Genomic DNA, 17,459 nt, shown 5'->3' on the forward strand with positions numbered 1-17,459 from the left:
GTCCGCACGCCGCGTCACTTCATCCAGCTTGGCCTTGAGGGCCGCGGTCCCGCCCTCAACCTCGACCCCGATCAGCCCCAACCTCGCTTCGTGTTCGCGCTCGAGGGCCGAGCGAGCTTCCATCGAGCGGCGGTCGACCTCTTCCTGGACTTGGGCTTCATGCGCGGCAACGTCGTCCTCCGCCTGGGCCACCAGGCACTCCCTCGTCTCCAACCGTTTAAGGTCAAGATTGCGCTCGGCGGCCTCTAGCGTCAGCGCCTCCTCGCGCTTCTGAAGCTCCACCCGGTCAACGGAGGCCCCCTGCATCGACCCAAGGGCCGCCTGGCCCAGTTCCACTTGCTGCTCCAGGCTTGGAGCTCCCGTGCGCGCTCCTCCGCATCCTTGCGCTGTCAGTCTGCTTCCCGAGCCTCCTTGACGGCCTGGGAGCAGGCCTCCCGCGCGGCCGCCAGCGACGCCTCAGTCTTCACGTTGTCGAGATCACGTTGGTGACGCGTGAGGGCAATGGCCACCTTCAACTTGCGCCTCTCCTCAGCAAGGCGCAGACCTTCGGCCTCGAGGCGCGCATCCTCGGCAGCGAGCTCTGCCCCGATCCAGCTCACCGCATCCGCTGCCCCCTGGAGGAACTCTTCACGAAGGGAGCGACGCTCCCGAGCGCGCCTGAGCACGTCTTCCGCATCACCCTATTCCACCAAGGTATGCGGAGGGCCCTGAGGCAGCACGCCCCCTCCCGGCGCAGGGCTGGGGGCTGGCGCCCTAGCCATCGCCGAATGGACCCCTCCGGGGATCCAACCTGGCGTCGGTCCACCCACGGAGGAGGAACCAAAGACAGACTTCAGCCATTCACCATCTATGATCAGAGGAGGAGCACGGGGCAAGCCGGATGTGCCCCAGGAGGACTCGTGAAGAAAAGACAGCAGGCGCGCGGGCTCGGGGTGCCCTATGGAACGGACCACTCCACCGTCCGATCCGGCAGGGGTGCCGCTCGAGCTCGGCGCGCCCAGGGCCAGTGAAGAAGGCGAAGCCTGGGGAGTCGGCTCCCGGGCCGACTCAGCGAATTTGGCAGAGCAGGGCCTGAAAGGCCACAATCAGTCATAGGGATAGCAAAGTAAATGAGCAGAGAAGGAGGAAGACTTACTCGTCCATGGCGAAGTACTTCCTGTGCTTCAGCAAGCGGCAAGGGCGGTCCCTGCCACCCAAGGCCTCCTTCCTCTTGCGGAGGGCCTCGAAGTCTACGCGGAACCGACCCAAGCGCGCGGCGCAGGGGTCGGCCTGTGGCGCGGGAGAAGCGCCAAGATGATCAGCGCCGGAGGAGTCTGCCTGGGGGGCGCCGTCAAGCGTCGCCTCGCGAGGAGCGGCTGGGGCCTCGGGAGCCCCGGCCTCAGGAACCATAGGCCACAACTCCGCACCTGCCACCGCCCCAGGGCGGGCCTCGGGAGACGCCGCCTTCTCTTCTCGTGGCGTCGGCACCTCAACATCAGTCGCCTCAGCTCTCGCTGGTTCTTGTCTCCCCGTTCTATCGCCTGAGGAGGAATCACTGTGGGCGACAGGGGGAGAAACCACGGCGGCTAGGTTCTCGCGGGGCCCCATGAGGCCAGCCAGGCGCAGCCCCCACTCGTCGAAGCTGGGCATCTGCCTCACAAAATCGGCCCTGCGAGAGCCAAGATACAAGAGGATACCACCAGTCCATAGGCTTCCTGGGGAAGGATCGCCAGTCAAGACCCTGACCGTCCGCAACACTTCAGGCGCCAAGTCCTCCTCCTACACTCGCATGCGGTCTCTGCGCCCCGCAAAGTCCCACATCCGGCGAGAGTGGCGCTGGAGTAGGGGCAATGCGGCATTGGAGGAACTCCTTCACCACCTTGGGTGCTGACACATTGAGCACCCTCAAACTCTGAAAGCGGCGCCAGACGAAGGCGAGCCGGGGGCTCGTGAGCGTCTCATGGTCCCAACCCGGATGGGGAATAGCAGGCGAGGTCGGGTGCGAGAGCAGAGGGTTGGGTACTCCGACGTCCACATACAGCTACCTCTCTTTGAACCTGGCTTGAGGAGGAGGAAGGCCGAAGTCGATCCCTGAAGAAGCAGTCTCTGGCACAGCAAAGAAGCTCAAACACCCTGAGCACTGAGTGGGGCCGCTCAGGCACAAAGAGAAGAAGTGGCGCATCAGGGCAACGGAAGGAGGGATGCCTATCATCGCCTCGCAAATGAAAGCAAAGACAGCCAGAAGGGTAATGGACTTCGGCCCGAGGTGCATCATGTGGATCTGATAATGGGAGAGCATAGCATTGAAGAAGGCGGAAAAGGGGGGAACCAGACCCGCCCATAGGGCATCGCGCGAAGAATCAGACCTCCATGGCAATCCTAACAAGGGAGGCATCGGATGCATGCCAAACTGAGGTCCTGCCACACTCGTTGAAGATAGTGGCAAGGGCGGAGCGGACCTTGTCCAAAGCTTCTGGATTGAGTATGATTGACCGATCAATGGCGGGAGCCATCATCAGAGGTGTGCGGGGCGAAGGCGCGGGCTTCTTTCCCTTTCATTTCTTCGTCGGCGCCATGGCGGTCGAGAAAGGGAAGAACTCGAGCCGGATTGGCGGCGGAGGTTGGAGCTCAAAGAAGAAGGAAAGACGGGAGGCGAGCGAGCAGTGGAAAGGAGGAACAACTGTGTGCAACTACGGGTCCGCTTAGCCAGGCGCGTAACTAGGCGCCGTGGGGAAGCGCAAACGCCCACGTCCAATCAATCGCCACGCGGCGCCCAAGGCCGCAGGCTATTGGGGCCCGCGGCGCTTCGCGCTTGCCCCTTCGCTTCTCTGCTAAGCCAAGCCCGCGCGCGCCTTGGGCCCGGGGGCTACTATCGGCGTTCTGGGAACGGGGGTCCCTAGACTTGCCTGCCTGCGGCCCACGGCGTGGCTCAAGTGGGGGCCCAGCGCGGTCCATCTTCATCAGCTCAAGCTCAAGACCCTCGCGAGGGGCCAAGCCTCATGGGGCGGACGACAGAAAGCTTCCTCAGAGGCAGCCTCATCAGGCAGGCTCGCGAGGAGGCGGAGAGGTCAAGGCAGGGGTACCTCGCTAGGAGCCCGTGACGCAACCCATGACGAATCAAGACCAAGCGTGCGCCGGCCTGCGCAGTGTCCTTGTTTCCCTTTCGGTGCAAAGGGGGCAAGCACAGACCGAGGCATCAGGCATAGGTTACCATTCCGGTGCAACGAGACCAAGACCAGCCGAATGGCAGGACGGAGGTCACCGTGGAGCCCAAGACAGCGTCATCACCAGTGCTTTTAGCAGCCGAAGACTACATTTGGTCAGGATAACTTGTACTAGATGTTCCCCTTCAAAATGGTCAATTGTTGGCGCCCTTCCCGCTCATTATTTGGGAAGAGGCCTAGGGCCTCTATAAATAGAGCTAGCCACCACAGAGTAGAGAGACCCAACGAGCTGGTAGAGAAAGAAAGATCTAGACCAAGTAGAACAAACTGCACCAGCTCAAGAACACCCCTCGCGAGGCTGTTCTTCCTCTGTATTGTTCATCATCAACCCCTGAGGCAATCCACCATACCACACACTGGAGTAGGGTGTTACACCACCACGGTGGCCCGAACCAGTATAAATCTTGTGTCTCTTGTGTTGTTCATCATTTCCAGCTTAGATCACGCGAGAAGATCGGATGTAGGATGGTAGGGGAGAGATCTCCGCTCGCACCCTAGTGTTCAAACCTCAAGGGTCTGCCAAAACCTGAAATCCGACAATCTTCATCATATTAATCTCCCGACAACAAGCTATTTCTTGCGCCGTTTTTATTTGTTTACGATACGGAGACGCCGCCAAGCCCTAAAACCTCTCGGGAGGGCTGATCCGGAGTCCGTTCGGGGCTCCAGAGAGGGGGATTCGTCGCCATCGTCATCATCAACTATCCTCCATCACCATCTATGCGTGAGTAATTCCATCGTAGGCTTGCTGGATGGTGATGGTTTGGATGAGATTTATCATGTAATCGAGTTAGTTTTGTTAGGGTTTGATCCCTAGTATCCACTATGTTCTGAGATTGATGTTGCTATGACTTTGCTATGCTTAATGCTTGTCACTAGGGCCCGAGTGCCATGATTTCAGATCTGAACCTATTATGTTTTCATGAATATATGTGAGTTCTTGATCCTATCTTGCAAGTCTATAGTCACCTACTATGTGTTATGATCCGGCAACCCCGAAGTGACAATAATCGGGACCACTCCCGATGATGACCGTAGTTTGAGGAGTTCATGTATTCACTATGTGTTAATGCTTTGGTCCGGTACTCTATTAAAAGGAGGCCTTAATATCCCTTAGTTTCCATTAGGACCCCGCTGCCACGGGAGGGTAGGACAAAAGATGTCATGCAAGTTCTTTTCCATAAGCACGTATGACTATATTCGGAATACATGCCTACATTTCATTGATGAATTGGAACTAGTTCTGTGTCACCCTATGTTATGACTGTTACATGATGAACCGCATCCGGCATAATTCTCCATCACTGATCCAATGCCTATGAGCTTTTCACATATTGTTCCTCGTTTATTTATTTTTCCGTTGCTACTGTTACAATCACTACAAAACCCAAAAATATTACTTTTGCTATCGTTACCGTTACTTCCGTTTTACTTTGCTACTAAATACCTTGCTGCAGATACTAAGTTATCCAGGTGTGGTTGAATTGACAACTCAACTACTAATACTTAAGAATATTCTTTGGCTCCCCTTGTGTCGAATCAATAAATTTGGGTTGAATACTCTACCCTCGAAAACTGTTGCGATCCCCTATACTTGTGGGTTATCATGTACTCTGCTGGGACTTTGTGTTTCTCCAAGGCCCACCACATGACATTTTGCACTAACTTATCGTAGGCCTTCTCTAAGTCAATGAACACCATATGTAGGTCCTTCTTTTGCTCCGTGTATCTCTCCCATAAAAACATAACTACTCGACCTCTAATCTGGGTTGAGAGGAAAGTTTGCACATGGCTTTGTGGTTAGTGATGAGAGATGTTCAGTTGGTAATGTCTGTAGGACTGCATTGGAATTGTGACAGTGCTTCTATTTCAACATTTCAACATCAATTTTAATGCCTTCTGTTTTGAATGGTAGTATTACATATATAAAGTCCATGGTCCACCAACCGAACCCAATTGGCTGGAACTTTTGGTTATCCCATTTATTCATAACTTAAGATGTTGCATGTTGAACATTTTTTAGTTATGGTTCAAAAAATAAGCGGTCATTGTATGTACAATTTCTTTGCTCTAGGTATCATCTCTATTTGTTAAGCTAGTCATTCCTACTAGCATTGGTTTATGCCATGTATAATATGTACTGTATTTTGAATATCAATAAGAGAAAACATCACGTGACAAATATTTGATACAAATATGCATTAGATCCTATTAGATACATGTTGACCACAGAGACTTTTACTACTAAAGGAATATCAAATATTACATGCTTTGGAGGTATATTTCACATGTGTAATCCTAAACTTATTTTTTGTTCATATAGCTTACCACTCATGCTTTGGAGGTATATTTCACATGTGTAATCCTAAACTTAATTTTTTTTGGTATAGCTTACCACTCATGCTTTGGAGGTATATTTCAATGTGTAATCCTGAACTTAATTTTAATATGTTTCTATTAATGTAAATTTTCAGAAGTAATAAATGATAAAAATATTTAAGCAACACCTAAAATTTCTAGCCCGTGCAGCAGCACTGGCTGATGACTAGTGTGATAAAATTGATATTAAATCACTAATACAGTATATATGCCTCGTGGCAATGCACAAACAATTAACTTTTTTAGACAATTAACATTTTTTAGACAATTAAACTAGTACATTACTCTCTTAAGGTTGAAAAAGCTAGTGCTTTTTTAGCGATAAAGGACACTATATTGATTAATGGGGTAATTCATAGGAATAACAAATTGGTCATGAGGATTGCCTAGCCACAGGTGGTGACCATGATTTAAGGAAACCGAACATTTAACCAAAAGTTTGAGCTTCTTTATTAGTGTCCCTCCCTTCAAAGATGATATCGCATGCATCAAACAGCCGCCAGTAAGCTATGAATTCTCGAACAATGGTTCCATTCTTGCCACAGGACCCATTCTTTAGGCCATTCACCACAGTCTTACTATCGCATGAGATGATGATTCTGCGGAGGTGTAAGTCTTGAGCTAAAACTTGTGCCTCTCGGCAGGCTAGCATTTCAAGGCACGCTGGGTCCGTTACACCTGGGAAGACCATAGCCGATGCTCCCAAGTATAGCCACTTATCGTCATGACATATGACAGCGGACACCCCACTTGGTCCATTGTGGGACAGACCCCCATCAACATTGATTCTGAACGTGCACGCATTGGGCGGTTTCCAGCCCTGAGTTTGTTATTGGTGCAACAGAGTCTTGCTGGCAGTAGTTCTTGTAGCCTTTATGCTCTCCAGATCAGCTATGAACCATTGCACAAATAGATGCGTGGCAAGGGGACTCTGAAAAATAGCTTCATGAATAGCTTTCCTTCTTGCCGACCAAATGGCCCACGGGGTAATGGCCAGACTTACCAGCTTATCTTGGGGAAGAGCGTCAATCATCGTGAAACACTAGTGCAGAACCGGGCAATAGCACCGGTTCGTAAGGCCCTTTAGTGCCGGTTTCAGCACTAAAGGCCCCCCCTTTAGTACCGGTTCAGCATGAACCGGTGCTAAAGGGCAACCACGTGGCACGAGCCAGCTCCGGGGGCCGGGAGCCCTTTAGTACCGGTTGGTAACACCAACCGGTACTAAAATGTTTGGGGGGTTTTTGGTTTTATGATTTCTTTTTCATTTAATTTTGTGTTTTCCATTTTAATTCTTTTTCGTTTGCTGGTATTTTACGGTACTACACATTGTACACGTTATGCATATATATATATAAATAGAATTTCTAATAGAACCAATCATATATATATCATCAATCATGTCTCACAAACCACCATATTAATTCACACATACACACATGTATAGCTATATACAATTTCTCCTACATATGCATGTTGCCTTCGGAGCCAGTGGCATTAGCCTGATTGGTGCCTTCGGAGCACGATGACAATTGGAAGTGGTTCATGTCTTTTTCGATGGGGGCGGTAGCGGGTAATAGTATTCTCCCTTCGGATTTATGACCTGGTCGAGCAAAAATCCCGCTATTTCCTCTTGAAGTGCTTCTACGCGCTCCGTTGGTAGGAGCTTGTCCCGCACCTCTTTGAACTGTTAAGAAGGAGATCAATATGCATGTGTATTAATTGTGTGACTAGATATCGATAATGGTGTAAAAATTGTGAATAGTGTTCTGACAAGCGTACCCATTCCTGTCTTTGAGATCTGCTCCTTTCGGACGCCATCATGCGAATGTTCTCGCAAACGCAGAATGCACACAGATCAGTCCCCTGCACCTGCTTCAGGGCCTTTATTACGAGAATGGAATTTAATTTGATCAGATAATAATTAATCAAGCATGATAATTAAAGAGATGGCAGCTAGCTAGCTAGCTAGTACTACTTAATTACTTACCTTGGCTAGAAACCATTTCAGCTTTGGTTTCCATTCGCCTTCCGTGACGCTGATGAACCTTGCCCAAGCCCTGCCCGCCGACAAAGAAAATGAATAAAGGGGTTATTAAATAGTTCATATCATGAAATGATGAACTAAATAGGCCGAGATATATAGTTAATAATGATTGAAATTACCTGTTGACTATCCCATACAAGATGTTATAGTCACTATTTGCTTTGAGTAGCGAGTCCAGTATTTCAACTGTTCCGGCGTCAACTTTAATGATACACAAGATCTAGTGAAATCTGCATGCACACACGTTTGCATGTCTTAATTAAGCGGGCATATGTAAGCAAAAACATGTAGCTAGCTAGTGGGCAAAAACAGAGAATTTGTAGTACAAGAAAGTGTGACTCACTGGAAGTTGTAAGGAAGTAGTATATCTTCATTGTATTTGAGGCGCTTCAAGAACTCTAGCATGCTGTCCTCTACCTCTTTTTCATAATATGCATCTAATTTCCATGTGTATTCATTAACGGTGTTTGGGTCAATGAACCCAATGCCATAGCGTCCACCTTTTCTCATTTCATACATCTTCATCCTACATAATACCATAGAAAAGAATATAGTGAGGATAATTACACATAATGATTGATCAAAAGGATCACTACAGCTAGCTTGAGACTTAAATTACAGAAAGAAATCACTTACAGACAATAGCAACTGACGATAGATTTGTCGAGTGTGTCTTGATTGTATAACTGAAATAGTTCAAAATACTCAACGGCCACAGCTTTCTCATGGTAGTAACAATCCTTCTTGACATACACCATGAGGGACTCTCGATCGGATCTCTTGGTAATGTCCATGTACCATTGATGCAATTCATACATTCTCGTTGGGAGCTTCTTGACATCTTCTGGCTCGACCAAAGGTTGGCCCTGGACAAATTTCCGTTTTATTTCCTCCTCTGTAATCAGAGGCATGTCCTCGATCTCGAGGAGTTGTCCAACAGTGATCTTGAGTTCTTCAGCCTGCATTATATGCTCCTGGGTTATTACCACATTGCCCACCTCGGGAACGTAAACTGTTTGGCCACAATAATATTGGGCGCACGTACTGTCACGTGTTGTTGGCGGCACAACAAGCGGGGGGGATCGATTGCGCCGCCTGTTTTCCCAGCTGGGCAACGGTTTTCCCGCATTTTTTGACAGCTGCTTGTTGTTTGCTCGAGCTCGAGCTCGCCTCCTTCTGTAGACGTTGTCGATGTAACTTCCTGATGTGGCACTCATAGTCTGAGTCAACAGGCTTAGGAGCTGGTGGTTGAGCCATACGAATGAAGTGGTCAACTACTTCCACAGGCACTTTCTCCCTTGGTGGCGGTGGCGGTTTCGGTCCAAAATGGGCGTCGACGTCTGCCCGCACTATGGCATTGGTTTGCTCCTCGGTCCTGTCGTAAGCCCTCACAGGAAGAGGAGTACTGAGGTTTGGACCATATTTATATCGCTTGCCTCCGCCTGTACTTCCTGTACTATCACCTCGACTCGTACCGCTACGGACCATAGCTGCGGGGTGTCTCTTCTGCGATTGCTGAGGCGGCGAAGACGGCTGACGGGGCTGAGTTGGACGAGGAGGAGTGGCCTGAAGCTGTGCCGGACTTGGAGGAGGAGTGGCCTCACGCGTTGGTGGACTTGGAGGAGCGGGAGTCTGCTGACTCGGTGGCGGACTTCGACGAGGAGTCGGGTGACACGGTGTCGGTGGCCTTCGAAAGATGATGCAATCCTTTCTCCATAGGATGATACGATGTTTGGCATCTCTGAGTGTGTGCTCCTCGTCACCTCCAGGAATGTCAAGCTCTAGCCCCGAATATTGGTCCACCACCTCATCAACCACGACACGAGCATAGCCTGCTGGAATCGGGTTGCAATGGAAGGTTGCATCGGGGGAATTTGTATAAGCAACACCGTCCGCCACCTTCAAGGATATGTTCTTAATTTTGAAGTGTAGCTCGCAGTTAGTGTTCTCCGCGATATCATCCACGGGGTATCTATCCAGCAGTGCGTCGCCCGGGGCGGAACCCACGCTGCTTCTCGGCATGGATGGGGCGGTGGTATCCAATGCTGGATCATCCGCTAGCTGCTGCAGCTGCTGAGACCCCCTTTGTTGGCTAAGTGAGTCGATCTGCTCCTGCTGCCGCTGGAATTTAGCTGCCAATTCCGCTTGACTTGCTTCTGGGCCTTGAAGGCGTTCATAGTCCCGCTTCCTCTGCTCCTCCATCTTCCTCTTCTTCTCCTCTGCAATCTTCTTTCTCGCACGGGTTCTGTAGTCGGCGTTCCAGTCCGAAAACCCCTCATACCACGGAATAGCGCCCTTGCCTCGTGTTCTTCCTGGGTGTTCAGGATTTCCCAGGGCACGCGTAAGCTCGTCGTTCTCTCTGTTGGGCTGGAACACCCCCGATCGAGCCTCTTCTATTGCAACAAGTAGCGCATCGTCGGCTCCGTTCAGACATGCCTTCGTCGAAACATTGCCTGTCTTCGGGTCCAACTCCCCCCATGCGCATAGAACCAAGTCCTGCACCTGGGGGGCCAGCTCTTAGTAACCGGAGTGACACTTGCATCCTCCATCTCTTTCTCAGACTTATCCCACTTAGGCATTGCCACCGCGTAGCCACCTGGCCCCAGCTTATGGAACTTATCCTTTTTTTCGGCATTCTTCTTGTTTATTCTCAATCGTTCCTTAGCTAATTCTGAATCCTTGAATTTCACGAAATCGTCCCAATGAGCACTTTGATTCTCTAGTATCCCCTCGAATACTGGAGTCTTCCTTCCTCCCTTGACGTACTTCTCCCCCGTCGTTCTCTTGTGGTTCTTGAATGCAACCGCCATCTTCCTAAAAGCAGCGTCCTTGACTTTCCGCACATCTGCTTCTGTGAAATGATCTGGTAGGGTGAAATGTTCCATGAGAGTATCCCAAAGCAGTTTTTTTGATTCTCGTCGACAAAAGTAACATTTGGACATGGCTTTGCTGGCTTTCTCCATTCTTGAAGGGAGATCGGGAGTTGGTCCTTCACAAGAACTCCGCACTGACGAACGAACTTGTCCGCAATCTTCTTAGGCGCTAATGGTTCGCCATTAGGTCTGATTGCCTCGATATTGTACTTTACGCCCTCCTTCAACTTTTTGTTCGGGCCTCGTTTCGTCCTTTTGCCTGAAGATTTGCTCGATCCGGATGGCTGAAAGAAGAAAGATCGATTCGTTAATATATCTTCAACTCATTTAAAACATGCGATGATCACCAGATTCCCGCTTATATAAATATATATACCTCGCCGGTGTTTGTTGTTTCAGGATCAACATGTTCTTCGTCGTAGTTCATGACTTCATCTTCTCGGTCGTCGCGATCGAATATCATATCACCCTCTCCGGTGTTGTTTAGAAATTCGGAGCCGTCAAAATCTTCTTCATTCTGATCATCATCTGGCCCGCGTATGATATCGAACATGGTCTGTTCTCTCTCTCTGTCGGTATTGTCCGGCATAGCTTTTATGTAACTATGCCAAAAGAAATATAAAACAATTTAGTATAATCTCGAATAATAGATATAATCTCGAATACATCATCTCGAATAATAGATATAATCTCGAGTACATCGTCTCGAATAATACATTTAATCTCGAATACGTCGTCTCGAATAATAGATATAATCTCGTCGAATACATCGTCTCAAATAATATATATAATCTCGAATAAATCATCTCAAATATTATATATCGAATACATCACTAGCTAGCTAGCTAGCTAATAAAGACCGAATACTAGAGAGTAATCTAGGCGGTGGACAACCAAAGTGAAGGAACCATCACTGGATCATAGCTCGGGTGATCTCCCCAAAGAACCTGCCAGGTATTGGAGAACCTGACGTCCATAGCAGCCATGTAGCGATGGACGTGCTCGTCCTCCTCCCTGACACGGCGACGTACCACCTCCGGCGGGGCTGGCTCCCTCCGCACCGAAAGTGGTCCAGGCGAATGCCACCAAAGAAGATGAGGGTCGACGACGGGACCTGGGGCCGGGTTCCTCACCAAGCGTCGCGCCCCTGAAGGTAGCACCTCCCTGTGCCAGCCCGGCGGAGCCCAGTCCCGGACATGGGTCCTCTAAAGCAGGACGTCGTCACGGACGTGTCGACGGCGAGGATGCGGGCCGGGCATCGTCGACAACAAAATACTATATGCCGCAAAAGTAAAGTAACATTTTTTAAATGATGGATTGTGATGATTTCATATATGCAAATTCTAAATTTTATAACTAAAAATATAAGAAACTAAAAAAACATCGATCATCGTCTAACAATTTAAAATTAATCTAATTCATCTAGCTAGCTAAAACTAACATTTCCAAAATTTCTAACATTTCTATATAACTAACATTTCTATAACACTTGACATTATATATATATTATAACTAACATTTCTACATACTATTTGACATTAATCTAATCTAATTAATTAATTCATCTAAAACTTTGTATGAAAAACAGAAAAACAGAAAAAAAAACTAAAAGCTAAAAACAGAAAAATTGTGTGTGTGTGCGCGTCTAGTGTATGTGTGTAGTGTGTGTGTGTGTGTGTGTGTGTGCATGTAGTGTGTGTGCGCATGCGCGCGTGTGTGTGCGCTACGGTCGGCGCCGGCGCCGGCGCTGGTGTGCGCTACGATCGATTGGAGGGAGGAGAGGGGCCGGGGGAGGAGCTCACAGCGCGCGCGGGCAAGGTCGAGGCGACGGCGACGGCGAGGCGAGGTCGATCCAAAGGCGACGGCGACGGCGAAGCGAGGGGATCGGCGACCGGGACGGCGACGGGGGTGCCGTGGAGTCGACGGGGACGACACGACGAAGACGGGGGTGTCGCGGAGTCGACGGGGACGGCGCGACGGGGGCGGCGACGGCGCGGGACGGGGCGGCGGCAGAGAGAAGTGGGAGATGAGAAACTGAAAATTTTCGAAGTGTTTCTTATATAGTGGACACCTTTAGTAACGGTTGGAGCCACCAACCGGTACTAAAGGCCTGTTTTGGCCAGGCCAAGCGGCGGGAAGCGACCCCCTTTAGTACCGGTTGGAGCCACCAACCGGTACTAAAGGCCCCCCCTTTAGTACCGGTTGGTGCCACGAACCGGTACTAAAGGGGGGTGCGCTGCCAGGCGAGGGCGCAAAGTTTAGTCCCACCTCGCCTAGCGAAGGGCAGCCGCACTGGTTTATAAACCCAGCCGCGGCTGCTCCTTCGAGCTCCTCTCAAATGCAGGCCTTCTGGGCCTACCTATGTTGTGCTGCCCCGTGGGCCTACGGGCCTTTGCGGGCCTGCATCCTGGCCCAACAACGGGTTGGGTTTCTAGTCGTATGCAGGCCGCTCTAGCCTAGTAGGCGGGCTTTTTTTTGCTTTATTTATTTTTGAGTTGTTTTTTTGTGTATTTAGAGTTTCTTTGTGAATATTTTTGCTTTAGGTACAAAAAATTACAAATTTTTTGTTAGTGCTCGTAGTTTTCAAATTTGAATAGTTTAAATTTTGAATTATTTAAAATTAGTGTGAATCACTAGTTTGTGAATAACTTAACTTTAAAAATCAGTAAAGGCATGAAAGAATTTGTTTGCACATAAAATTTCTTCGTGTTTCAAATGCCAAAACACATAATTAACTACCCTAACTATTACAGAGATTCCCTTCTGGGTGTGAAACACAGAAGAAAGTGATGATAGCTAGTGAAGCCGATCACATCCCAGATTTTTGGGTGTGAAACTTTTTCTTCGCATGTGTCCCTTTGCACCGTAACCATGGAAAATCTTCATCATTTAACGGGATTCTCGGGTCAATATTCACTGTGAATGGAGCAATTTCATCAAACTTTTCATAATCTTCTGACTTGTCTGTCTTGTCATCCGCTCCCACGATGTTTCTCTTCCCAGAAAGAACTATGTGCCGCTTTGGCTCATCGTACGATGCATTCGCTTCCTTATCTTTTCTTTTTCTTGGCTTGGTAGACATGTCCTTCACATAGAAAACCTGTGCCACATCATTGGCTAGGACGAATGGTTCGTCTGCATACGCAAGATTGTTGAGATCCACTGTTGTCATTCCGTACTGTGGGTCTTCCGTTACCCCGCCTCGTGTCATATTGACCCATTTGCACCGAAACAAAGGGACCTTCAAACCACGTCGATAGTCAAGTTCCCATATGTCCTGTATATAACCATAATATGTTTCCTTTCTCGTCTTGGTTTCTGCATCAAAGCGGACACCACTGTTTTGGTTGGTGCTCTTCTTATCTTGGGCGATCGTGTAAAATGTATTACCATTTATCTCGTACCCTTTGAAAGTCATTATATTCGAAGACGGTAACTGGGACAGCAAGTACATGTCATCTTCAATAGAGGTGTCATGCATGGTACGTGCTTGCAACCAGCTGGCGAAACTCCTAGTTTGTTCACGTGTAATCCAGTCATCAGACCGCTCCGGGTGTTTGGAGCGTAGCAAATTCTTGTGTTCATCCATATACGGAGCCACCAAGGCGGAATTCTGTAGAACTGTGTAGTGTGCTTCAGTGAGAGAATGTCTGTCCATACATATTATTTGTTCCCCTCCTAGCGTGCCTTTTCCATCCAGTCTGCCCTTATGCCGCGATTTAGGAACACCAATCGGCTTAAGGTCAGGAATAATGTCAATACAAAACTTAATGACCTCCTCATTTTGACGGCCCTTGGAGATGCTTCCTTCTGGCCTAGCACGGTTATGAACATATTTCTTTAAGACTCACATGAACCTCTCAAAGGGGAACATATTGTGTAGAAATACAGGACCCAAAACGTTAATCTCTTCGCATAGGTCAACTAGGACGTGCGTCATGATGTTGAAGAAGGATGGTGGGAACACCAACTCGAAACTGACAAGACATTGCACCAAATCATTCTGTAACCTTGGTATGATTTCTGGATCGATTACCTTCTGAGAGATTGCATTGAGAAATGCACATAGCTTCACAATGGCTAATCGAACATTTTCCGGTAGAAGCCCCCTCAATGCAACCGGAAGCAGCTGCGTCATAATCACGTGGCAGTCATGAGACTTTAGGTTCTGGAACTTTTTCTCTGCCATGTTTATTATTCCCTTTATATTCGACGAGAAGCCAGACGGTACCTTAATACTGAGCAGGCATTCAAAGAAGATTTCCTTCTCTTCTTTGGTAAGAGCGTAGCTTGCATGACCCTGATGTATGCCGTCTTTTCCGTGCATACGTTGCTGGTCCTCCCGTGCCTCAGGTGTATCTTTTGTCTTCCCATACACGCCCAAGAAGCCAAGCAGGGTCACACAAAGATTCTTCGTCACGTGCATCACATCGATTGCGGAGCGGACCTCTAGGTGTTTCCAATAGGGCAGGTCCCAAAATATAGATTTCTTCTTCCACATGGGTGCGCGTCCGTCAGCGTCATTCGGAACAGGTTGTCCACCAGGACCCTTTCCAAAGACCACCTTCAAATCCTTGACCATATCATGTACATCAGCACCAGTACGGTGGCCAGGCTTCGTCCGGTGATCCGCCTCACCTTTGAAATGCTTTCCTTTCTTTCTTACGGGATGCCTGCTCAGAAGAAATCGACGATGTCCCAGGTACACATTTTTCTTACAATTAGCCAAATATATACTGTCGGTATCGTCCAAACAGTGCGTGCATGCGCGGTATCCCTTGTTTGTCTGTCCTGAAAGGTTACTGAGAGCAGGCCAATCATTGATGGTCACGAACAGCAACGCCTTTAGGTCAAATTCTTCCCCCATGTGCTCATCCCACACACGTACACCTGTTCCATTCCACAGTTGTAAGAGTTCTTCAACTAATGGCCTTAGGTACACATCAATGTCATTGCCGGGTTGCTTAGGGCCTTGGATGAGCACTGGCATCATAATGAACTTCCGCTTCATGCACAACCAAGGAGGAAGGTTATACAAACATAGAGTCACAGGCCAGGTGCTATGGTTGCTGCTCTGCTCCCCAAAAGGATTAATGCCATCTGAGCTTAGACCAAACCATACGCTCCTTGCGTCATCTGCAAACTCCTTCCCATACTTTCTTTCGATTTTTCTCCACTGCGACCCATCAGCGGGTACTCTCAACTTTCCGTCTTTCTTACGGTCTTCTCTGTGCCATCGCATCGCCTTGGCATGCTCTTTGTTTTGGAACAAACGTTTCAACCGTGGTATTATAGGAGCATACCACATCACCTTGGCAGGAATCTTCTTCCTGGGGCGCCGGCCTCGACATCACCAGGGTCATCGCGGCTGATCTTATAGCGCAATGCACCACATACCGGGCAAGCGTTCAAATCCTCGTACTCACCGCGGTAGAGGATGCAATCATTAGGGCATGCATGTATCTTCTGCACCTCTAACCCTAGAGGGCAGACATCCTTCTTTGCTTCGTACGTACTCTCGGGCAATTCATTGTCCTTTGGAAGCATATCCTTTATCATTACCAGCAATTTTCCAAATCCCTTGTCAGATACACCATTCTCTGCCTTCCATTGCAGCAATTCCAGTGTGGTGCCCAGCTTTTTCTTGTCACCTACGCAATTCGGGTACAACAATTTTTTGTGATCCTCTAACATGCGCTGCAACTTCTTCTTCTCCAAATCACTTGCGCAGTTTCTCTTTGCATCGGCAATGGCCCGACCTAGATCATCAACGGGCTCATCTGATGCCTCTTCTTCAGCTTCTTCCCGCATTGCCGGCTCAGCTTCTTCCCGCATTACCGGCTCAGCTCTTCCCCCATTGTTGTATCATCGTATTCAGGGAACCCATGGCCAGGATAGTTGTCGTCGTCCTCTTCTTCTTCATTGTCTTCCATCATAACCCCTCTTTCTCCGTGCTTGGTCCAAACATTATAATGGGGCATGAAACCGGACTTAAACAGGTGGACGTGAATGGTTCTTGACGTAGAGTAATTGTGACCATTCTTACAGCGAGCACATGGACAAGGCATAAAACCATCCGCCCGCTTGTTTGCCTCAGCCGCAAGCAGAAAAGTATGCACGCCCTCAACGAACTGGGGAGAGCATCGGTCATCGTACATCCATTGCTGGCTCATCTTCATTACACAACACCGAATAGACCAAATTAATACAAGTTCATACATAAAGTTCATACAACACTTAAATGCAACAAACAAATAACTCTCTAGCTAAAGCATTTAAATGCAACAACAAATACGATCAAGATCGCAACTAAGGTAACAATGGATCCAACAGCATAATGATACCAAGCCTCACTATCGATGGCATATTTTCTAATCTTTCTAATCTTCAAGCCATTTTCTCCATCTTGATCTTGTGATCATCGACGACATCGGCAACATGCAACTCCAATTCCATCTTCTCCCCCTCAATTCTTTTCAACTTTTCTTTCAAGTACTCGTTTTCTCTTTCAACTAAATTTAACCTCTCAGCAATAGGGTCGGTTGGAATTTCCGGTTCACATACCTCCTAGAAAAAATTTCTATGTCAACTTGATGGGCATAATTTGTCATAAACATGAAATGCAACTAGTTTTAAAAGAGAATATACATACCACATCCGAATCATAACAAGGACTAGGGCCGACGGGGACGGATATCAAAACCATGGCACTATATGTATAACAAACAACGTACGGGTAAGATAATTATACGAGTAACTATATATCCAAATCACACAAACATCAATTTTTATATAAAATTTCATGAACAAGAGGCTCACCACAAGGTGGTGCCGGCGACGGGACGGTGCGGGCGATCGACGGTGGCTACGATGGAGATTTAGAAGGCACTAAGTAAACCACACCTACATATGCAAACTAAGTGTTATTTTTGACCTCAAATTGCATATAAATCAAATACT

General features: G+C 48.4%; 1 pseudogene; it reads right to left on the reverse strand.

Moving 5' to 3' along the window:
• Positions 1-13,338: 13,338 nt before the first annotated feature.
• LOC119301444 lies at positions 13,339-16,672 on the reverse strand (annotated as a pseudogene).
• Positions 16,673-17,459: the final 787 nt, after the last annotated feature.

The sequence above is a fragment of the Triticum dicoccoides genome, chromosome 5A (assembly GCF_002162155.2).
Source record: "Triticum dicoccoides isolate Atlit2015 ecotype Zavitan chromosome 5A, WEW_v2.0, whole genome shotgun sequence".
Lineage (NCBI taxonomy): Eukaryota > Viridiplantae > Streptophyta > Magnoliopsida > Poales > Poaceae > Triticum > Triticum dicoccoides.